The 24,933-nt window shown below is 40.7% G+C and overlaps 1 long non-coding RNA gene across 1 annotated transcript; it reads right to left on the bottom strand.

Moving 5' to 3' along the window:
• Positions 1–20,090: 20,090 nt before the first annotated feature.
• LOC128118138 (uncharacterized) lies at positions 20,091–22,043 on the bottom strand. Its single transcript, XR_008221021.1, has 4 exons — positions 21,609–22,043; positions 21,401–21,481; positions 21,183–21,304; positions 20,091–20,956 (listed from the first exon to the last, which is right to left on the bottom strand). It is a non-coding gene; the product is annotated as an uncharacterized LOC128118138 (long non-coding RNA).
• Positions 22,044–24,933: the final 2,890 nt, after the last annotated feature.

Below are 24,933 nucleotides of genomic sequence, written 5' to 3'. Positions count from 1 at the left end.
TGAATATGGTCAAAATACACTGTATTAAATTCTCAAAAAGATAGATGAAAATGCTATTTAATTTTAAAAAATGAGAACGCTAGCAGGAGTTAGGGTCACAGGAATATGACACAAGATTTTGACACAAATAAGTCACAATAGGTAAGTAAGTCATTAACCTGCTCTGAACTTCAGTTTCTTAGTTTGTAAAATTCTGCTCCGCCCATGGCTGATATGTAGAACTGAATTGTATTGCAAAATAAAAAAAAAAAAAAAAAAATTCTGCTCCGCAAGTCCTTATTCACTTGACAAATAAATCTACAGCATACCGAATATACATTTGCCTCGCGGACACCCTTTATGCTGCACTATCTAATACGGTGACAGTACCCAATGTTGCGTAATTGTTCATCACTTCACTTTATCATCTCCTTTGAACCTAAAAATAATCCTGTTCTGATCCACAGATGGCGCAGGGTCAGTTCACTGGGGAAGGAGTAAACTTGGCCATAGAACACGCGAATGACTTTGCCAGCACCAGCATAACTAATAAGAGACAAGGAGAACTTCCTGTCTTCAGTGTTCAACAGAAGATGATCTCTATGAAATACTCGGTAGAAAGAAGAGCACTGACCACGTCACTGCCCTCTGGTTTTTATAAGAGTATCTGGCATCCACATACAGGTTTCAGGATGACAGGGCCTATTATTTGCCCAGCACTTTAGATCACAGCTTTCCCTCTAACACACCAAGTAACCCTGGCCTGATGATCCACCCATGGACTAAAAAACTATAACTCTGTGATTCTCTTGGCTTCAGGATACAGGATTCCCTGGGAATATTGTGAAGGAAATGCCTGGAAAGTTCTTGAACTCATAAGAAAGGAAGGATAAAGGCAATAAAGTTTATAAATAGTTTCCTATTAAAGTCTTTCCCAATGAAAAGTGAAGCTCTCTGTCTTTCATTTTTTTCAGGCCCATTTTTTTTCTAATGTCTCTTGGTTGTCAGGGATACAATAAGGCCATAAAGACCATCATTATCTTCCTTCCCATGTTGCTCTCCCTAATGACCCTGGGCGCTAGTAGCTCATTCTAGAAGATGCTGGGGGAAAGTGGGTAGCAGCAGATCTGCTCCTGCTTGTAGATACGTTAGAATATCCTGGGAACTGTTCATACACTGAAGTTACAGTCTTTTTAATCTTTTTTTAACTTCAAAGATTTCAATGGGGATATTCTGTGGACTCTAAACCCAAGCTAAGGTTTATTCCTCAGGACTTTACTACTCCCTTCAGCCTATTTTGAACACATTTCTTCTATGCTCCTGTCTTCAACACTAAGTGAGGAAACTGATCAAACACATTCGGCACATTCCACCAAGCCTGCAGAATGCGCCTCCCATTTGCAGGACTCACCTCACAAATGCTCAGGCCATCTCCAGTTTCCCGAAAGAGAACTGTTTCCCTGACTAGAACACCCTCTTTCTCCGACTTGCCTGTGGCTTGCAGCTCCACTCTTCCGGTTCCTGTCACCATTTCCCCCATCATCTCTAAGGTGAATGGAGAACCTCCTCTGGATACTGCTCCATCTCCCTCTTCCCATGACAATTTCATCTCTGTAATTAATGCTACCAAGGTTGCTTACCTTCTCTGTCAAGATTCTTCCAGGAATGAGTTGCCAAGACACAGCTATGGTTTTAGTGTGTGTATGTGGGGGTGGGGTGAGGGGATCACTTTATGCAGTTTGGAAGTGAAGAGTTTGGCAGATGAAAATCCAGAAATGCTGTCAATGAAACAAGTGTTTAATCTTGGGGAAAATCCTTTACATGAATGCAACTGATGTAGGAAAAAGACACACACACACACACACACAGAGGCAATAACACAAAGTTTATACACACACAGCACAAGAAAAGGCAACTCAGGGCTGACTTTTCCATCCTTTCTTATAACTCATCAGAACAGGATGCAATTTGCAGATGTCATCGTCTTTATAGCTTTAGGATAAATTGCAAATTTCCACAGCAGATTGATGCAAATAAGTAAAATGCCTGCACCTGTATAGTTATCTTCCATTTATGGTTCTCACAATACTCGATTGAAATTAGTCTCCCCATTCCAGCTGGGAAAATAAGATCAAGGCCAAAAAAGCAAGTTCTGCAAGCGTAGGAAAATCTAAGCCCCAAAATGAGTTGGCACTGCTCATCATAACCTGTTATAAAAGCCATTTTCTTAATGATATGCTTTCCTCTGAAAGGAACTCTTATTTAAAAGAGTTCAGTCAAGTATATCTACAGTAAAAATGACTGCTGGAACATTACTCTGAAAAATGTATGTTTTAAACCATACTTATGTCACTTACAACAATGTAAAAATTATTTTCTAACACTTCTTGCGCTTTAACAACTTACCCTCCAATTCTAATGGTTCAACACATTTCCATGATCTCAATACATCTGATTATATTTGAACTTTTTTATTTCTTTTTGATGGGAATTCAAAATCATCAAGCACTTAGTTAAGTTCTCAATACAAGGACATAGTATAATTATTTTAAATAAGATTCACATCCAGCCTAGGTTCTCTATGTGTGTGTCTGAACTTTTGTGTCGTTTCTTTCCATAATCTTTAAATTTCTAAAGTTCTACATTGACAATACCTGAGAGAGTGAGGAAATTCCCCATCCTTCCCAAGATCCTCTCTGTCCCTTTTTAGTTTTGTGTGTGTGCAGGGGTATGTGCACATGTGTGTAAATGTACATGTGAAAGCCAGAGATCAAGCTCAAATGTCGTTCCTCAAGAGCCATCCATCTTATTCTCTGAAACACATCCCTCATTGGCTTGGAAGCAGCCAAGGAGACTGATTGCCCAGTGAGCCCCAGGGATTTGATGGTCTGTCATCACATCCCCAGCTCAAGAATTTCAAACATAGGCCACCACATTCAACAAAGTGGGTTCTGGGGATTGAACTCAGGTCCTCATGCTGGAGCAGCAAGTGCATCACTGACTAAGATGCCTTCCCAGCCTCTGTCCTTTTTTCTCCTTCTCTGTGTGTCATCAGCAGAGTCCAAAAGATTTTAATGTATTTATTTTATTTTTGTGGGCATGAGTGGTTTGACTTCGTGTATGTCGTGTACCATGTGCATGCCTGGTGACTTTAGAGGTGAAAAAGGGGATCAGATATCCGGAAACTGGAGCTACAGATGGTTGTGAGCCACCACGTGGGTGCTGGGAACCAAACTCGGGTCCTCAGGAAGTATAGCAAGTCCTCTTCACCACTGAGCCCTCTCTCTAGTCCCTGGAATTTGAGCTTTTCTAACCAAGCTACACACAAAGAAAGTCGACTAAAGCTTGAGCTTACATGGGGCTGGGGTACCAATCCAGAGGGTTGATATAGGTTAGATGCAAGAGAATTAGGATATCCAGCAGGGAAGCAGGGAACCGGGAGCCTAGCCAAGAGCAGTAACGCATGACCACCGAAGAGGGGACAGTGAAATAGGGTCAAAAGGAAAGACAGGGTCAAGAAAGCGTAGGTGCTGGGAAGGTCAGAATGAAGCTGGGCGAGTCATTGGAGACAGAGGAGAGCAGAGACAAAAAGTCGGTGCTACCAATAGAGCCACGTGACCGAACATAACGAACTGAGAAACGCGAACGAACCCCTGGTTCAGGACCAAATAAAAATAAGCAAAAATAAAACTAACTATAAGACAGGGAGAAGTTAATACACTCGCAAATTTAAAAACTTAACAACTGTGGCCGTCACTCCGTAGTTTAGAAGAAATGTAAGATACAGATGTGTTGACTCCCTGGAAACCCAGTGGCGGAAGAGGTCAGGGAATCAGGTAGGTGATGTTCAGTCTGCTTTCTATATTCCGCTTCCAGTCATCCAGTCTCACCCCAGCTTTGTAGCAGGCTGTCAGAAATTTCTTTATGGTTAAAGAATTAACCATAAAGATGCAAAGAATTAACCATTAAAATGCAAAATCCCATGCACAACTATTAAAGAACAAAAGGGGAACCTGAGCCGAATCACAAGCCACCGCCAACACCCTCTGTCAAACCTCTAGCTCGAAGGGGCCACACACTTCTCCACTCTGCCTCTTCTCTCGGTCACGTCAATCCCCAATGAAAACTTCGCTCTTGTTCCAAAATGCTCCTCTCAGTTGCCTAGCGGACCAGTGACAGAATTCCCGTAGCATTTCCCCCTTTTTGCCTAATTAAGAAGGAAAGGGTTCTAACTCTAACATAGTAAGACTATATACAAAAAGAGTTATCATCAGGACCTATATCAGCATTCCCATAACCAACAGTAGGCTACCTGCTGTGACTTCTTCTTCCCCTCTGCTCCCATTCCCAGGGTACTGTGCAGATATGCTTGGTACTCCCAGCTTTCCTCCTTCCTATGGACACTCTTAGCTTGACCCCTCCTACCCAACCCCTCTCCCCCCTTCTCATTCTAACCAATCCCCATTCCTTCATGTCAGCTCACAATACCTAGAAATACTTTCTACTCTGGATCCCCAGGCCACATCTGGCAGGGTCTAGGAAGTACTCCCTATCAGGCAACTCACAGCCCCCACACTCTACTAAAATCCAGAGAGAACAGCGGAAATTAAAGAACAAAACACCCACGCACATAAGACAGGGAGGAAGGATTGTAGGAGCCAGAGGGGTTGAGGACACCAGGAGAGCATGGCCCACAGAATCAGCTAAGCAGGACTCACAGGGGCTCACAGAAACTGAGGCAGTAATCCCAGAGCCTGCATGGGTCTGCACTAGGTCCACTGCATATATGTCGTGGGTTTTTTTTTTTTTAACTTGGGGTTTTTGTGGGACTCATAACAGTGGAATGGGGGTGTCTCTGACTCTTTCCCTTCCTCTTGGGACCCTTTCCCTCCTCCTGGGTTGCCTCACCCAGCCTTGGAATGAGGGTTTGTGTCTATTCTTATTGTATCTTGTTATGCAGTGTCCAGTTGCTACCCCTGAAGGTCTGCTTTTTTTCTGAAGGGAAATGGAGGAGCAGGGGATCCAGGGGAGACAGGAGGTGGGGGGAGACTTGGAGAAGTGGAGAGAGGGGAATTTGCAGTCAGGATGTATTGTATGAGAGAATAATAAATAAATAAATGGATAGATAGATGATAGATAGATAGATAGATAGATAGATAGATAGATAGATAGATAGATAGATATAGATAGATAATAGATAGATAAATAATAAACAAACATAAATAGATGTCAGAAAGGAAGGTAGAATGTTGATGTCCCTCCGGGAAAAAAACACCCACCCAACAAAGACAAGATCAAATATCAACACCTAGAATTACAGTCATCCCAAACCCAGATGCATAAATGCCAATGTAAAGACTCAAAACAGCCAAGACAATTCTGGTCCACTAGAGCCAAGAAACCCTACTACAGTAAGCCCTGAGAAATGCAATACAGCTGAAATACAAGACACTGATTAACTCTTATAAATATGCTCAAAGACCTAAAGTGGATATGAATCCATACATTAATGAAATCTACAAACACCCTTATGGGTAGACTCCATGCCCAGCAGTAGATGACACAAAGAAACATAGAAGCAGAGACACAAACGTTCTCTTACATAGAAAACCATAAAAAAAATAATAACTCAACTGGAAGCAATAATACTTACAGAAAGAACCTGGAAAGCGGGTCGGGGGTGGGGGGATGAGGATGATGACACGGGACTGACAAAGTATTATGATACAAAGATCCTCCAAAAATGCTACTGCGTTTGTTTTGTGTTGTGTTGGCATCCCATTGTGATTCTAACTTGCATTTTTCTGCTGGTTGAAACTTGAGACCTTTTTTTTTTTTTTCATATTACCTATTGACTGTTCACCTTTCCTCTTTTGAAAAATATGAATTCTGGTCCTTTCTATAGTCTCTATTTAGGTTATTCATTTGATTGTTATTTGGTAGTTTGAGTTCTTTATATAGTCTGGAAATTAACCTCCACCCCAGATTAATAGATAAGAAAAATATCACATACAAACACAAATACATACACTGAATACTATATAATCTTTAAAGTGAAGGTTAGTTGATTCTGTGGGTTCGTGTGTGTGTGTGTGTGTGTGTGTGTGTGTGTGTGTTTGTGTGTGTGTGTGTGTGTGTGTGTGTGTGTGTGTGTGTGTGTTTGTGTGTGTGTGTCTATGTCTGTGTTCCCCTTAACCCCGCTGGCTTCTACAATCCTTCCTCCCCCTCTTCTGCAGGATTCCCTGAGCTCTGCCTAATGTTTAGCTGTGGGTATCTGCATTGGTTTCCATCAGTTGCTGGGTGAAGCCTTTCTGATAACAATTGGGCTAGTAAATAAATTATATTATCTCCATACAATTAAATATCATTCAGTTATAAAAATGAATGAATTTCTGATACTTGCTCCAACACTGATGAACACTTGAAAACATTGTGCTAAGTGAAAAGAAGTTAAACTACAAAGGCCACATCATGTGTGATTTCTAGTCTATGAGATGTTCGAAACAGGCAATTCCACAGGCAAGCAGAGATTAAACTAGGAAAGAATGCTAGTGGCATGGATTTTCCTTCCGGGGTGATAAGAATGGTCTGCAATTAGACAGAGGTGACAACTGTAAAGTCACATGGACAAACTACAATTCACTTGAGTGTTTACCTTAAAGGGATGAGTTTTCCAGTACGTGAAAGAATCTGAGATTCTGAACTCCATCTTGGGTGTTGTCTGATGCCTCATACACACGAACTGCAGGTAAAACTGAAGAGGACAAGCAGAGGCACATTGCTAAGAAAATGAGCAAAATCAACATCGTGTTGCCCAAGCAGAATCCTTGCTATCCACCTATAACAAGGAAGTTGGTGACTACGTCAGAGCTTAAGTAGACTTAGGTGCTCGTGCTAAGAATCTCCCTTTGGGGTTTTAAGACCGAGAATACAAGGTGTCTTGGTTCTCAGAACACACTTTTTATTAAGCAAACAAGTGCCGTGGGAACGCATCTGTGTTGGTGGCAGAGTTGTGAAAATGGCCGCTTTCCCAAAGTCATGGCATATTTATATTTCAGATGTGCCCCTCCGCAATCAGGCCCTCCAGCTCCACAACAGGGTATGACATTTGTTCTACTTAGCTGTTGTGAAAAAAACGGAGTGGGAAAACACTTTATACCTTTAAGCCTCGGCCTGGATTCTTTTCGATGAAACTTCTGACAATTTTGTACTCTTACCACAAAGAAACAGGACAATACCATTAACTCCGTAGAGGAGAAACGGGAAAGAGAAACAGAAGAGGAGGCAGAAGTGGGAGAGAATGCACTTCTGTCTTTCACATTTTGTTTCTATCAAGTCAGAGAACTAAAATGGGGCATATTGAATTTTAGAGATACTTTTACGACTATCTATTATTTTCTGAGCTTTTCAATACGTTTTAACTATTTCAATGTTTAAAAACTGGTTTAAATTATCCTATGTTTAAAAATGTATTTGTTGCTGCATCTTTCATCAACATAAACAGTTTTCTACTTTTCCTTTTGAGAATACAAATACTCCTGTTTTAGTTAGCGATGGCTGGACACTATTAAAAGCTAGGAGAATGTCCTTAAAAGTGCTTCCAGTTAGTCATGTGGCATTTATTCAGACCTAGCTTAGCACCCTGTGTGAAGTGTGATGGGAGTGCTCCCCATACAAACATGGGGATGACACAGTCCCCACCCTCAAAATGCTCTCGTCCTAGTGAATGAATCAGATAGGTGGATGGAAAACCACAACACAATTTAATAAATGCTATGGGAGGTACAGACTCCAAAGAGAGAAGGAGTGAGCAGGACCAGTCATATGCCCCTCTGATTCTCCTGATGACTTTACCTCTAGACACCTTCCATCAAGTCCAGGTCAGGAGGGTAGGAGAAGACAAAAGAATGTGCATCTTACCTTGCAGAGTGACGCAGTTCACCAAAGGTAAACCATAACACTAGAGTGAAATTTTTCAAAGCTTTCATTTTTCTATGGCAGGGGTATTCTGTTTTGTTTGAAGTAGTGGGAATTGAGCTCAGGGCCAGGAGCTCTACTGTGGGTTATACCCCCATCTCTGAATCAAATTAATCATACATTTAATCAACTGCCAACTGTGAAATTTCTGCATGCCCTGTACTAAGGAGGTTTGACTGATACTTTTTTTAACACTCCATCATGGTCAGTGTGCATAGACTCTTTCACTGCATCTTTCCAGTCTCTAGGAGACAGGCCATGCTAACCCCACTTCTCAGATGACAAGATGGAACCTTCTGAATAGTCTGAAACTTTGTCTAAGTGTGCAAACACAGTCAAACAGAGCCTTAGCCATCAGTCCGTGTTTGTCAATGTCAAAAATGTAAGAGCAGTGATTAAAAAAAAAAAAAAGATTCACAGAACCCTCCGTAAACACAGAAGACGTTTCCTCGTGATGTCTGAGCTTCCATCACAATTTTAACAATATTAAAGTTCTTGAAATTACCTGGCCTCTTAAATTTTCATAACAGAAAGCCTATGTTTAATCTTCAATTCTGCAAAGGGTGAAAACAAAGACCAATCTAACAATCTCCATTGTCCATGACCGAACAACTGGATTTACTTCTGGTCCCTTACAATGATCGGCCCAGGATTCTCAATGGGGTGATGGTTGATGTCCGGAAAGAGCCCTTCTGGAGACCTATTGGCTCCTTTATAAAGAAAGCTCATAAGGATCCCACTCCTTAGTGGTGTTTGGACGAGAAGCTCACGGTGCCATTGGCAACCAGCAGGACATTAGGGAAAAAAATGAAAAGGCGTGTATTCTTTAATAGAGATCCGCTTCTGGGGAGACACTTATCAGAAGCCCCTTTGTTCTCGGGGCTGGAAGGGGTGGCCACAGACCAGACGACAAGAGCACAAGCAGGCTCCCACAGACGAAAAACACATGAAAACAAACCACTCTGAACCCAGAGGGCCAGAAGGATGGCACCGCCAGCGGGACGGCACCTCCAAGGAGGAGTGCAAAAGAGTGACTGTCCAAGCAGCTCTCCAGCTGTGCCAGATGCCAGACTCCTGGGACAACAAGAGCCAGAGCCTTGGGGCTGCCAAGAGACACAAACGTGTTACAGTGTAAGTGTCCCTGGAAAGAAGGAGCCTCGCTGCTGCTCTTTTATTGTTTTAGGGGTTTTCAGGTCAGGTCTGAGCTAAGCTAGTGCAGAAAAGTTGTTTCTCAATGACCCTGGTACCTGACGTATGGCATGACCACAGGACCCTTCCCATCTGGCCAAGTGTGAGAACAAATTTGTCCGTCTTCTTCAGAGACATCAGGGCAGTCACACAGCAGGTTGTGCCCTTCACAAGACTCTTCCTTGTATTCCGGAGACTCTTGCTGGGACTTCTGGCTTCCCTTTAAGCATCTTCTTCAAACACGATCTTTCAAATAACACTGTGTAGCAGGCTCAGGGTCTCCCCCACCATTCTTTACTATTTGATAATGACTATTCTCAAAGAGCATCCACTTCCCTGGCAGTCCCTTCCTTCCTTTGGAAACAGTACCTCAAAGGGAGCTTCAGGGATGCCTTTTTTGTGACAGTGTCGACTTCTCCCCCAACCCTCACCCTTTCCCCCCTCCCCCAAAAATACAAAGTAAGCAGAAGAGGTTAATTTTGCTATGGTCTCAGAAAATAACACACCAGTGGTGGTTAAACAAAGAGAATTATTTATCCATATAGACGCCTATCGAATTATAAAAGAATAAAAAGCAGTAACTGTATGAAAGCAATATAGTATTATAGTTAAGAATTAAGCTCCATATTCAATGACCGTTGCCTATTTAAAATTCTAAAATCTACAAGGCATAACTAAAGTCAGAACTTTAGCTTCTTGGTCTGTATGGTAAGGCATGTTCAATAGTCTCAGAGAAAACAGGGCCCCCGTGTTTGGGATTTCTTACAAAAGCAGCTCTTCTGTAATGACTTAGGGTTCCATGTGGTTATGATATTTCCAGAATGAAGGACTAAGTCAATCCTGATGAAACTTTGAAAGATGCCACCAAGTCTAAGTGTTTCAAAGCCAACACTTCAACTGCTAAATCATTCCCTCTGTTTTAAAGGGGGGATTATTTGACTGGAGATGGGGGAGGAGAGAAATTCTTCACCAGTAATGCACATGGGCACATCATCTCCATGATTACATATGAAAGAGGATGGGATCTGGGGGAAGCCTCCTGATTCATTCGGACACACAAATCATCCCAAGGAGGGGGCTCCCCCATTTTCTCTTGAACTCTAGTAGGAAATTTCCCATGCCATAATTGTATTTGTTATAGTGCAATGATCAAAGTCAATAAATTCCTCCATCTATCCCCATTCAGAGAAACCATATGGCATTGCTAGGAGAATCACATGTAATGCTGGCTTGTCGTATACATGATTAAATACCCAGGGGGAAGGGAACCCTGGGGAGAGCAAACGTGTTTCAAAGAAGATGCTAAATGCACGAACTCCAAGAGACACGTGGATATAGTCTACTTCTGTAAGATCTAAAGTGGTGGAGCTATACAGAAAACATGCTGAAGGCTGATCATGAAAGGAAAGACAAATTCCTTTACAATCGGCAATAGGTGATCGTTCTCAGCAGCCGCAGACGTAGAAGCCACTCAGGTGTCATCAAAAGTTAGGGACAGTAAAGATGCAGAAACAGACACTGTGAAGTCTACCAGTTCCAACACCTACTTTCTGTTAGATTGTAAGGAAAATGGTACAACTAGCTGAACAATGAGGTGGCATTTTCTTAACTTCCTGCTTGGTACAAATCATGGCATTTGCCAATTCTTCCAGGTGGTAGACATAAATACTACTGCTAAAGCCAATGCATGTGTCTTTGGAAATGAACTTTGACTATGGTCACCAAAAATTTTAAATTTGTATAAATAGTGGTCCCACAAGTCCATGATGAGAAATCTCTCACACAAGGATCCAATACAGCTGTTTTACTTCTAGCAAAGCATGGATGAAATCTGAAAATTTATCAGAAGGACTAAATAAATGAAAAGAATCCATTTCATAAAAAAATATGTAGCAAGTAAGAAGAAAGGACAAGGAAAATCTACACATTTCACTATCCCAGATTTTTTAAGGCATAGAAAGTGAGTCCACTTGTGTAAAATAATAATAGCAATAATAATAATAAAGGAAAAAATTTAGCACACATTAAGCGAAAAACCTCTTAAGATTTTATGTAATAAAATTGTTTCAGTTGCATCCCCCCCAAAGTAGAATTTGAAGACCAAAAGAAGTTTACTTTTCATTTCATACTCTGTTTTATTTGACCATCTTCTTTTTAAAATAAGCATGTGCATGTTTATAATTTTAAAAAGTAAACTTCTAAAATACCATGCACTTGGAGTTTTCTCTTTCTTCTCATAAATCTTTACTGAAGACACTTTAGACAGAAGAAAACATGCCTATCTTAGTGACTCATTCTGTACATTTTGAAAAGTGCTTACAGTCATGTGACCACTATCAAAAGCATGATTTTTAATATTTCTGTCATCAATGAGTTTGTTCCTACCCTTTGTATCCAGTCATCTTTTTTTTTCTCTGGGCCCTCAAAACCACTGATCTTTTGCTAGTGTTACTATATCACAATCACAGAAAATGGAGTTCTGGGTGTTTTTAAGACTCACCTATATTCTTATACATATGTATGTCAGCAGTTTCTTCTTTTGATTACTAAGTAGTTGTCCACCATGTAGACAAACCACTATTGATTATCCTGTTCTCCAATTGATAGGAATCTACATCCATTCGAGATATTAGTTATATAAATAAAACTACTCTGAGTTTAAATACTTTGGTTGCCTTCTGTGTACATATACTTCCAATTTCATGTAGATATTTAGGGGAACATTGTTGAAAATGTTTTATTTCATTGATTTTTTTCTCTTTCATCGACAACTGCTCTAACCTTCAGTATTCTCTTCCTCTGCCTGCTTTGCACTTTATTTGTTGCTGAGGCAGAAATACACAATAACGCTTTCATTATTTTAACCAACTTAGTTAAAAGTGAGTGTTAAATTGTTTTTTAATTTAATTAATTATTTAATGAAATGTCCTGCCTTGCATTCTTATCTGAGCACTCTTTCTGTATATACTACATTTCAATATTCCATGTTTCCATATTTGTTTGCTTTCAAAATAATAATCTCTCTTTTTCTGTGTGTGTGAGAAAGAGAGAGTTGCGAGTGTGCACACTTGCGTGTGTGTGTGTGTGTGTGTGTGTGTGTGTGTGTGTGTGTGTGTGTGTGTGAGAGAGAGAGAGAGAGTGAGAGAGAGAGAGAGAGAGAGAGAGAGAGAGAGAGAGAGAGAGAAAGTTGTTGGAGAGAAGTAGAGAGTATGTACACATGCCTGTGGAAGCGACAGGCAGACTTCAGGTGTCTTTTTCTATCACTCTCTGCTCTATCTCCTGAGAGAGTCTCTCACTGAACCTGGCACTCATGAACTACGTAGCCTGGCTAGTCAGCCAGTCCTGGGGATCTCTGCTCCCTCCATCCCCATCAACCCCTAGGTTACAGACATGTATGATAGCAGCCTGCCTTGCTTTTAAAGAGGGCTCTAGGAATACAAGCTCATCTCCTCCTGCTTGTACACTGTTACTTTATTGACTGAGTTTCTACAACCCCAGTTCAAAACAATTTCTAATTTTCTTTGCAATTTTTATTTGAGCCAATTTCTTCAGTGCTCTTATGATGTCCCACCACCTCCCACGGGGACTGATAATTTCCAAATATTTTAAGATTTCTCTCTAATACATGTCTCCCTGATACTGGTTTCTAACTTAAAGCCATTGTAATTAATTAAAAATAAATTTTGGATGGTAACAACCTTTTATGGAGATTGTATTTATGACCCAGAATGTGATCTATCCCAGCAAATGGCTCAAAGATATTGAAAATAACATTTATTGTGCTGTTGTTGGGTGAACTGTTCTAGAATGTCACTTGGGAGAACTGGGCTGATAGGGTTGTTAAGTTTTCTTCGTCTGACTGTGTTTCTTACTCATATTCTATTATCCTGTCGACATACAGCTGTTAAAAATTCCCATTGTGTCTGTTGACTTTGTCTATTTTTTAGTAGTGGATACATTAACATGTGGATGTAAGTTCTCCTAATGAATTACCTCTAGATAATTATAATTGTGCCTAGTATATTCCTTATTTGAAATCTAGTTGGATATTAATATGGCAGCTCCAGTTTTCTGTTAACAGTCTGCAATGAATACCTTTTTCTACTATTCTTTTACTGCTCTCTTAGTGATGCCATTACACTTAAAATGGGCCTCTTGTAGGTAACACATAGTTGAGCACTGCTTTTTATAACTGCAGTGACTTTTAATTGAGTATTTGAACTGACATTGTAAAGTGTAGTGGTCTCCAGTCACTTGAGGCTACTGAACATTTGAAATGTAACTAAAATAAGTTGAAATGTGTCTTAAGTATTAAGCACACACAGGACTTTTGTGTCAGCTTGAACATGAAACTCCTGTTCCCTAAGTTCATGCGTTCAAATACTTGGTCCCCAACTCTTGGCACTGGCTGGGAAGATTGTGGAATCTTCAGGAAGCAGAGCTTTATTAAGTTGATTTGGTCAGGTATTTTAAATGTCACCACAATAAGAAAGGTAACTAAGGGAGAGATAGCACCCCATTAAAAGCACTGTCTGCTCTTCCAGAAGACTCAGACTCCATTCCTAGCACCCGCATGGTTGCTAACAACCATCTATTACTCTAGTTCCCAGGGGTAGGTGTGGGGTAGCCTTGGGTATGTATGATGCCCTCTTCTGGCCTCTGTGAGCACTGACCATACATGGTACATAGATATGTAGGCAAAACATCCATAGACAAAAAATAAATACATCTCAAAAAAGAAAAGAAAATTAAGATAATTTGAAGATTGAAATGGCAATTTTTTAGATATTTTGGGTTAAATGATATCAATTTTAATTAATTTTATATTCTTTTACTCTGAATACGAGAAAAAATATAAATATATAAATATATTTATATAAATATAAATAAATATAAATTTATAAAAAATATAAATAAATATAAATATAGATGTTGCTCGTTATATTTCAATTTAACAGTCTCTCAAGCAGTGAAACTAAGGCATACACCACCGTACATGGCTCAGCTTTTCATCCAATGTTGAAAATTCTCGGCAGGTATCTTAACTATCCTCTTTTGGAAGCCCAATAACACCCAGGATAACACCTTGATAAGCTCTCATGCCATGACATTACTACTGTTAGTGGGTATTGCCTCTGCCTTCCATTTTGGGTAGACTCTTTCATACTGCCTTTAAGTTCACTAATTTCTTTCATCTGCAATGTCTAAGGTGATATTGTTTATTTTTCCCTTTCAAAAAAATTTTATCTTTTGACTCTAAAATAGACATTACAGTGGTTTCCTATTTTCTCTGTCTCTCCTCATTGGATTCCTATTTTCCTTTGTCTATAAATACGCGGAGAGCATATTTATAGCAAGGATTTTAACCGTCTTTTTCTGCTAAATCTAACATCTGAGCTATTTCTGGATTTCTATTTTTTGTTGTTTTAGTTTAGTGGGTTTTTTTTTCATTTTTCAATTTTAATTTTAATTCACATGTCTGGGTGTTTTGTCTGTATCTGTGTCTAAACACCATCACCTGTATGCCTGGGGCCTGTGAAGGCCAGAAGAGGGCAATAGATCCCCTCAACCTGGAGCTATATAGGGTTGTGAACCACCATGCGGGTGCTGGAAACTGAACCCAGGTCCTCTGGAAGAGCAGCCAATGCTCTTAACTGCTGAGCTATCTCTCTAGTCCCTAATTTTCTCTTCCTTATGTGACTTGTTTACCTGCTTGTTTGAATGTCTGATAGTCATTTGTATAATCATTTTTGGCTGTTGGATTTTATTATGTTCTCTTAATATTAATAAATATCTTCATTTTTCTGGTACTGCATATCTATTTTGAATTTGTTTGAGTCTAGCGATGCTTGCTTCTATATTTAACCAGGCTAAGTCCAGAGCAACCTTTATTCTACAGTCAATTTGGTCCTTTCTAAGAGCTGTGTCTAGAGACACGTGTGTTAAGAGGTCTTTCAGCTGTGATTAATGGGAACAGGAACTCTTCCTATCCTGTAAAAAACTCTTAAAGTTCATATTGCTGTGATGAAACACTATGACCAAAGCAACTTGTGGAAGAAAGGGGTTATTTGGCTTACATGTCCCAAGTCACGGTCCATTTAGAGAAGTCAAGGCAGAAATTCAAAATGGAAAGGAACCAGGAGGCATGAGCTGAGGCAGCAGCTGTAGAGGAGTGCTGCTTCAGACTTGCTCTTCACGGTTTGCTCAGCCTCCTTTCTTAGAGAACCCAGGACCACCAGTCCAGGGGTCTCCACACACAATGGACCAGGCCTTCCCACTTAGATAGTAATTGAGAAAATGCCTACAGCCTGATCTTCTGGAAGCTCTCTCTCCTCTCAGATGACTATAGTCTGTGTTAAGTTGACATAAAACTGACCAGCACAAGCTCCAGGGACTGTTGGCTTGTTCTGCACATGATTCAGTGGCTCTTGAGCCTGGAATAGTTTCCTCATGCGAATGCTCTAAAAAGTGTTCAATCAAGCACTTGGGGAAACTCCTCTGCAAATCTCTGGGATTCTTTCACATTCTGTAACTTTTTTTCTTTCTGTCATTTTACTCTGGCTTCACTGAACTCTAAACTCTCTTCTTAACTCAGCAAGGAACCCAGTCCCTATTTGAATTCCTCACCTGGGACTTTAGCCTGGAAACTTCCAAACTGAAAACTGACAATCCAAGGGCTCTTTTTATTGTTCTTTTTCTCCTGGGGACCACTCTTCTGGGCTTCCTGTTGACCGTCTTTGAAAACCCACTGCTTCATATATTTTCTCTGGCTTTCTAGTTGCTTAAAGTTGAATTATGTACAGTCCCTTGTCCCTCAATATTTCCATGTGAAAAGATTTATACATTTAAATAAGAGAGATATAAAATTCAGATAACATCAAAATTACATTTTATGGAACTTCAAAATCTTAGATTGCATCCTTTCTTCTCTGTAACAATGTAATGATGTGTTATAATTCTCCATAATGACAATCAATACACATAATTTGTAGAAATTATGTATTTTCTCTGCCACATATTTCGCTATCATCTAGAATAGCATTAATATCTACAGAAAACTAATACAATTCCCTATTTTCACAATTCATCAAAGTGCTGGGGATAGACCCTCAATAATCATATTTCAAAGGTTTCATATTTCTTTATTATATGTGTTGTGGACACACATACACATTGCCATGTGAGCTTGTGGAAGTCATTGTGGAGTCAGCTCTCTCCTACCATGTGGGTTCCATGATAGGAACACGTTGTCAGTCTTGGTGCCAAAATCCTTTTCCCATCCTACATTCTTGTGTGTGTGTGTGTGTGTGTGTGTGTGTGGTATACAAGGGTGTGTACATATTCTAATCAGGCGTTGAGTGTTCTCAATTGCTCCTCACCTTATTCTTTTGAAGCAGAGTCTCTCCCTGAACCTAGAACTCACTTTAAGGGCTTCAGTTGCTGGTTTGTTTGGGGCTGAATTAGCAATCCTAAAGCAACCCTCCTATCTCCAGCTCCCTCCATGCTAGTATGAACTGGTGGGTGTGGCCATGTCTGGATTTTCACAGGGGTTCTCAGGTCCAAAATGAGGGCCTCATGTTTGTACAGAAAGCACCCTAACCCACTGGACCATTTCTCCAGTCCTGTAATTGTGGTCTTATTTATGTAGAAGTCTTCTAGTAGAAGACCTTGAGAAGGAATCTGAAGAGACGAGGAGGCAATGATCCCATCCCCACACATTCTGTCTAGACAAGGTTCTGGCGATCACAGGATCCATCTACATATGCCCCAAGCACCTACAACAGCCCTCTCCTGGAGTTGCCATATTTGGCAGCTTCTTACAACAGGACTCTCCCCACCTCCCCGCTTTGTTCTTAGATCTAGGAATGTAAACGGTTTAGCTTCCCATCAGAATTATTTCCTGGGTGTATCACCATCCCTGGTTTTGGTTTTTATTTTATCCTACCACTACATTTATAAGCAATCCCTTTATTAAGTTTTTTTTCAGTTAATACTCAAATGGGTCATTATTTTTCTGTGGAGAACTCCGTAAGCCGAGGTCACGTCATTAATCCTCCCCTGAAATCACCAACTCTACCCATCTATGTCTACTCTACATCCCAGCCTCTACCACAATGTCATAACCTTCCAGGTCCCTGTTCCCATGACTCATTCTTAATCTGCCTGGTCCTTCTCGAATACTTGGGCTGTCCCTCCCTGACTCACTCCTTCCAACAGGCTCCAGGCTTTCTTTTCATTCCTAATCCAGCCACGACTCAATTAGTCATTGGTGTCACCCACTCTCGTATCAACCCCTTTCAATGTTTTTCTCCATTTCTGTTTTTGACGTCATAGCTTGCTGATCAGCGTTATAGAACACGCTGTGTCTGGTAGGTGGCTATGGCTCAACACGGTCACTTGTGAAAGGGAAAAGAGGGGGGCTATTAGTTACTACACCCGGACAATAAAACCATCCTGGGGAAATGGAATGTTATGAGTAACTGTCTCCATGGTGTCTTCCAGCTTTAAAACATTAGCATTGGAACATGCATGAAAGTGTTATGTGGTGTCTTCCAGCTTTAGAACATTATCATTGTAACACACATGTGAATGTTACATGGTGTCTTCCAGTGTTACAAAGTTATCATTATAACACACACAGCTTTACAATGTTATCATAGTAACATACATATGAATGTTACATGGTGTCTTCCAGCTTTACAATGTTATCATTGTAACACACACAGCTTTTACAATGTTATCGTTGTAACACATGAGAATGTAAGAACATGAATCTTGGATTATTTGTTTATCACCTTGAAGATTACAACACATTCTTCTTTAAAAAAAAAACATGCTAAATATTCAGAAATATTTTTTAAAAGAATAAGAAATCAAAGGTCCAAAGGTGAGAGCTGTGTAGTAAGAGACCAGTACAAGAAGATTCAGGGATGCACATCTCCTTCCGAGAGTCAGATTCCTGCAAACAAGAAAGACGCCTCCCCGCAGACACACAAGAAGAAAGAACTCCCGAAACAATCCGCTCCTTTAGACATGAATGGGAAGCCTAGTGCCCCACTGCCTTTTTGCCCCCCTCCCCCACTTCCATTAGAGTTTTCAGTTTCAAGCCACACAGAAGCGGGTACCCTGCCTATGTGCTACCTCCTATCCCACAACAAAAAGCTTCTCCAACCGAATAGGCATGGTCGCCATGGCAGCTGGGGGTCATAAACTCCTGAGCTGTGGGTCTTGGCACAATTCCATGCATTATCTGCATCCTGGCGCAAATCACTCCCTTTATCTAATTAGTAGCCTTACAAATAGCCACCTGCCCCCAGAGCTTAACCACTAAAGATGCAATATTGGCTGAATAGCACGGGGACAAGGGATGAGGGTAACAGAAAACTGAAAACCGATCTGAGTGAGGCCCTGTCTCTCCTGGCTACAGACACCTGCAAACCCTGGCCCACCCAGGGAGCAGAAGTTTAAAGGGAGTTTGAGAACAAATCACTTCTGTCTTCTTTTCAGAACTCACCTTGGGTGTCTCTTGATCCACTGGCCTCCCAGAAGGTGGGTCTGCACCTCTATTGTAAAGACTCGATTCAGTGTTCCTGCTTAGGTACCCAGCTGTTTTCCTCCTCAAAGATTTCTGTCTAAAGTTAGAAGAGAGAGCCCTACCACTCTCTCTCTTGAACTTGACCAACTGCCTGGTATTCTACACCATGATCAGAATACTTCGAAGACATCTCCCGATTTACTAGAGACTGGATCCTCCCTTACTTGCTTCAGTGCTAAAATGTTCTCTTGCTGCTAACCTTGTACTCCAGACTCATTATCTAACAACGTTTTGTGTTTATCTCCTTTCCTTCCAGTAAAGAATTCTAAGAACAAAAGAAAGTTTATTTTCACTCAGCATCCATTGTATATAAGCAAATGGTTTCACTCCATTCATTTTACAGATAGGATGAATTCAAACGTTTTTGTGCATGAATGCATGTGTGCATTTGTGAGTGTGTGTCTACATATTTGTGTATGATGCATGATACTGGCTGACAGTAGGTCCCTCTTCCTACCTGGTAGATTATAATTTTATTTTATTGTGCGTGGGGGTGCCCATGTCTGAGGTCAGAGGGACAGCTTTTAGGGGAGTTGATTCATTTCTCAATCACTCCCCACCTTATTTTCTGAGACAGAGTCTCTCACTAAACCTGGAGCTCATCTGCAGTGGCCAACAAGCTCCAGAGAACCTCCTTTCCATGCATTCCCAGAACTGGAATCACAAGTACACCACTGTGACCAGCTTTTCACGTGGGTGGTAAGAGGTCCAAACTCAGGTCCTCGTGCTTGCCCAGCAAGCGCTTGACCAGACTGAGCCATCTTCCCAGCCTGAATCTAATTTATTTGAAAGTTGAGAGCCATTCATTCAGAAAGTGCACAGTATGTCGAATCTTCCATCTCCTTCCTGACCTGAATTTCACAAACCATATTAAATGCCAGCAATGGATGAAGGTAGGAGATACGGGCAGAGTCCACCTTCAGTGATATATATGTTCACTGTTCTGGGCTTGCCTTAGAGATCTTTTATCTAAGAGCAAAAGACAAGTCTTACGCCGCATGTTTACCAACAACTTCTAGAATTCAATCATCCTGAAAACCCACCCAGTGCTCTCCTTTAGGCTGGGAATTTTTTTTCCTATATGTAAAGAGTAAGATCTTGTCCCCTTGGTGCTTTAATAAGAACAGGTCTACTACCCATCCTTTATTATCACCTCATCTAGGTGAACATATTTTTAAAAGGGATAGAGTATGCAGTGACATCTTCACTGTGTGAAGACTAGAGAGGATGGTTTGAAGTCCTCTTCTCAAAGTGGCTTTGAGAATATACATATATATGTATGTATATATATCAAGAAAATCTATATATGTATATATATATATATATATTAAATCTCTTGATAACATTGCCATTACCAGTGGTTAATGAATAGAAAAATGGTCTTAATACAACAATGAAAACTATATGCTTGCTATTCCTGTGACTAAAACTTGAAGAAAACGACAACTTTTCCAGAAAGTATTCTGCCTGAATTGAAACATGTTGAGTCTTCAGAGGAAGTCGTATGAGCCCAAAATGTCACTCATCTGTGACTTCTCATTGAGGTGGCCTGTGGGATGGAGCTTTTAACTTAAAGATCACGTCCTCAGCTTGACTAGTTGGTCATTGTAGCCAATAAGAGATATCCCCATCTCTGCCAACTGTCTTGTCCTCCTCTGCAAATCTCACAGAGGACACAGGAGAGTGGTCAGGAATGCAGAGGAGAGCTGCGGCTTGGAACAAGTCCAAAATGAACTGAATTTTTCTGGATATACACTAAATTGTCAGCAAAGGAAGGCCCCACAGGTGCAGGGACAGGGCACACAATCGAAAGTCTTCACATGATTAAACTGTCTGTCCACACAATTATACTCACTTTCTGATAAGTGGAGAACTCGGTTATTTGTCTTTCTCCACCCAGGACTGAACGAATTCTCTGGAGCAACCTGGCTTGGAGAGTATTAGCTGGACTTCAAGCTCCACTCCCACATCTGCTTCAGATTTATAAGGTCCCATCCACATCTTACATTAAAGCCCAAGAATACAGAAACTTAATCCCTAAGATTGCAAGACGGTGTGGACTGAAGCTGAGCCGTGAGCATCAATACCTCCTTCACATTGCATTACAGGGCCAGCCTGCCGGTGGTGCGCCATTTCTGACAGAATGTGGAGGGGGAGGGGAAGAAGGATGGAGAAGAAGATCACTTCCTGCTTCAGATGGGTCCTTCTCCCTTCACTCTGGGAAAACAGACAAGAGCAGCAAGGACATTGCCTCATCCACCAAAAGACTAAATATTAGTAAGAACCCTCTGCATTCACATATTCATTAACATTTTAAAAATAAATTTTTGGTGATTATGTTGATTTTTTTTTTTTGCTTATAGTCTAAGAATGGGATATTGAAGAGGCATTATTGACATAGAAAATAAAGACCGGACAGAGGAAATAGAGTTAAGCAACTTACCAGCAATCTAGTTTTATGTGTGTACATGCATCTTATTCGTTCTGTTCCTCCAAAGAATGCTGCACAGTTCAAATGATGTATGTGAGTGAGGTGGAATGCATGTCGAGGGCTGTTCAGTGATGCTAGGGAAAGAACCATGGGATGAATGTCAGTGAGAATACGCTAGTCATTGCATGAAAAACTATGAAAGAGTAGGATGTTTGAACATGTAAGATTACCTGTTGAGCAGGAGTACAGTTTTTCTAGCCATGAGCTTGCCATTTAGGAAATACAGGTTAAGTGATTTTTTTAAAATTGCACTAGAAAGGAAAACACACAGGAAAAAGAGGTGAGAAAGAGACACAAAGTTCAGAGGAAGCGGGGGGCCAAAGTGCTTTGGAAAGCATTGTGAGAACACAGACGTATTTGAGAAATGACACAAGTCACCTGTGGTCAATGGTGAGACCAATGGTGGTGGCCAGTAGAGATGACTTCGGTAACAAAAATGTGCTGTTCCTAATTTACCGCCACTTATTGGGCATTGGCGAAGTACTAAAAGTCTGCTAGGAAATTTAATGGCTCGTCTACTTTCTAGAACCTCTCCAAATGGTATTGTTATGTTCTTCGTAAGATAGAATGCCATTATATTCATCTTGAGATAAATAAACTAAGACTCAGGAAGAACGACTTCTTCAAAGGTCAATCCAGGTTGTGACTGTTTATCCAGGCACAGGACAACTCCTCAGTGAGGGTCATGTGTAATAATGAAGCCATGAGAAGAAAGCTTTGTCCTAAGGATCCATTATAAATCAGATGATGTAATGTTTCCTTGAGTAAAATCGTCATCTTCATTATCCACTGGTTCCTTTTTTCCGTTCTGAGTGTCTGGTACCCTGTGGAAAACACAGAGATGTGTCAGACAGATCATCATTCAAGGAGGAGGGATTTTTGTTGCCAAAATGCTTGCTGTGTGGTGAGCCCCAGCCTCCAGCATCATTGGGGTTGGCCTCGGATATGAACAGATCATCGTTTCTCTTAAGATTTTGTCTGAATCCAGTAACTGGCAAGAACTGAGGGGAGAGATTCTAATGGTGGAGGACAATAAAGACCTGAAGGTGATGGGCATCTCTGACTCCAAGCCCTGTTCCAAGTGGGCCAGATCTCATGAGCCCTGCTTTGCTAGCAGACTTCTCTCTTGACTCAGTTCTGATTCCATCCCTCCTCTTTACAACAGCAGAATCCTAATGAACACTCACACACCGCAGTCCCACACAGTGACTGCTTACAGAAGACACAGCTGTGGCAAGCCCGAGAGCATTGAATTCCTTTGACAAAACTTCAGATTGATAAAGTGTTATGAGTTAAAGATGATGAAAAATGGTTCCCCCAGCTAACAGTAAATATGCCCACTGGCTGATGACCAAAAGTGTTCTGTTAGAGATCTACCCTTCTGACTAGCACTGCTGTGTTTGTAAATAGCCCTGAAATGATTAATCTGGCTGCACCTTGACTAGATTGGGAATCGCCTAGAGGCACACCTCTGGATGTATCTGTTAGTATGTTCACAAAGAAAACTGACTGAAGGTGGGAAGACCTCCTCTCAAGTCGGTGGCACCTTCCAATAGGAAGGCCAGGTTTAAAGAGGAATGAGGAATGCAGCAGTATCACCTGCCTGTCCTCATTGCTCCTGAGCTAGTGTATCCATCACTGCTGCTGTGGTCTCTGCTGACATCACACTCCAGCTTCTTCAGCCTCCCAATGGGGAATGAGTTCCAGCGACTCTGGTACTCGGGGACCTTCCTGGCCTTCAGTGCTGAGGCAGCCAACTTCATGGGCTGAGCCGCTGCTGGGTTCTCTACATCTCCAGTGTGCAGGTGCCCTCTCTTAGACTCTCCAGGACCTATCATAAAAACTAATCTAATAAATTCCATTTTATCATATATATTGTAAAATTAGGCAGAGAGAGAGAGAGAGGCTGTTTGCTTACAGACTCCTGGCTAACACACTAAGTAACATGTTAAATGGGTTGTACAATCACAAATCAGTGTAAAGAGGACTTCCTGGTAGGAAGAGAAGGAAAGGAAGCATTAGGCCCCTGATCAAGTAGCACCCAGAACAAGATGCCTGGGATCAGTTGTGATCCCATTAGTTTCTAACGTGAGGCATTGGGCAAATTGGTTGACCTCTCTACGTCTCCATTTCTGCACATACAAAATGGAAACAATAACTATAACTGCCGCAGAAGTTTTTATTGAGTTCCAAATTAGTTCCAAAAGGGAAATATTCAAATTACCAAAGGCCATTGAACACGTGTGTGCTCAATGACATTTCCATGACTAAGTCCTTACATTTGCTGTTGAGTAGGCCTAAGCTAGACAGTAAGTCAGAAAGTATGGAAGAAGGTAAGAAAAAGTGAGTAAGATAAAATGATACATAAATTAATGATATAATCAGACTTATACAATACTCCCCATCACTTTCACCACACCCGCACTGGAAAATGGAACCCTATAAACTCATGCATCACTTGAGCTAACACATTAACTTGCAATTATCTGTGTCTTTGCCTACTGCCATCCTTCTCCACCTCTGTGAGATCCTCAGGGGTAATATATTCTTTTTTATTCATCCTTATATCCCTTTTCAGCCATCCATCATTCATCTTTTTCATTAACTAAACAGGAAGTGAACATCATGTGTTAGACTTTATTTTGCCACTGGAATAAAACAGGAAACAAAATTTGCACTATATGGCAACTAACACACTGGCTATTAATACAGTTGATAATAAGATATATAAATATTCACTATATCATCCATTGAAAAGTAGTATAACTTATTTTACTTTATTTTTATTTTGGCAGTGTTTATGATTGAATCCAGGATGCTGTGCATGTCAGGCAGGCATTCTACTTACAATATACTCTTTTAGCTCCAAATATGTTATAAAGAGACATTTAGAATTCAGGGGGGAAATCCTTTGCATAACATATTATACTTAACATTCACAGAGTATAGAACTAAGAAAGAAAAAGCAGGCAAGTGTTACTTATAAAGACAAATATATAAAAATAATGGTAGGCTTCTCAAGAGAAACCCTAAAGGACAGGAGAATCTGAACTGATTCATCTGAAGCCTATGATGAAATAACTGCCCAAGAAGATTACCTTTCATGTAAGTATAAACTAAAGCAAGTAGTACCACTAAGCCAGCATTTCAGGAGATCACTGAAGGAATACCTCACACAAAGGAGGGAAAATGGTGTGACCAAGTACAAGAGCTCGGGGGAAAAAATAAACATCAGTAGATAAACAGATAAACATGGAAGAACTAGGGAAGCATCCAACACTATGAACTCAGTAAAACAGCAAGACCCCAGGACGGAAAAGGGGAAGTGAGTGCATACCTTTCAATGATAACTGTAAACATAAATGGTCTTCACTATAATTCAAAGACTCTCTAAAGGAGATCTCATTTAGACCACATGAAAAGTCATAACAAATAAAAAAATTAGACTATTGTCTTATATCTTATTAGGTTATAAAGGAATACCAAAAGAAAAAGAGAAATAAGGCCAGAGAGCTAGTACAGGGGATTTTTACTGTTCTCTTCTCAACCCAGAATGGAAGAGGTATGTGGTACATAGGAGGCTGGCACGGGGTTAGCTCTCTTGTCTCCTGAGGCTCATTTATTCAGAAAGAGCAAAGCGAGGAAGCCTCGTTTACCAAACAACCAGGGAAATCAGGCCATTCTAAGGTAAACATGACTTTCT

The sequence above is a fragment of the Peromyscus californicus genome, unplaced genomic scaffold (assembly GCF_007827085.1).
Source record: "Peromyscus californicus insignis strain IS unplaced genomic scaffold, ASM782708v3 Scaffold_22__1_contigs__length_63687245, whole genome shotgun sequence".
NCBI classification, from domain to species: Eukaryota; Metazoa; Chordata; class Mammalia; order Rodentia; family Cricetidae; genus Peromyscus; species Peromyscus californicus.
Note: the sequence above shows the minus strand (reverse complement) of the source record. Positions and strands in the feature narration are given on the sequence as shown.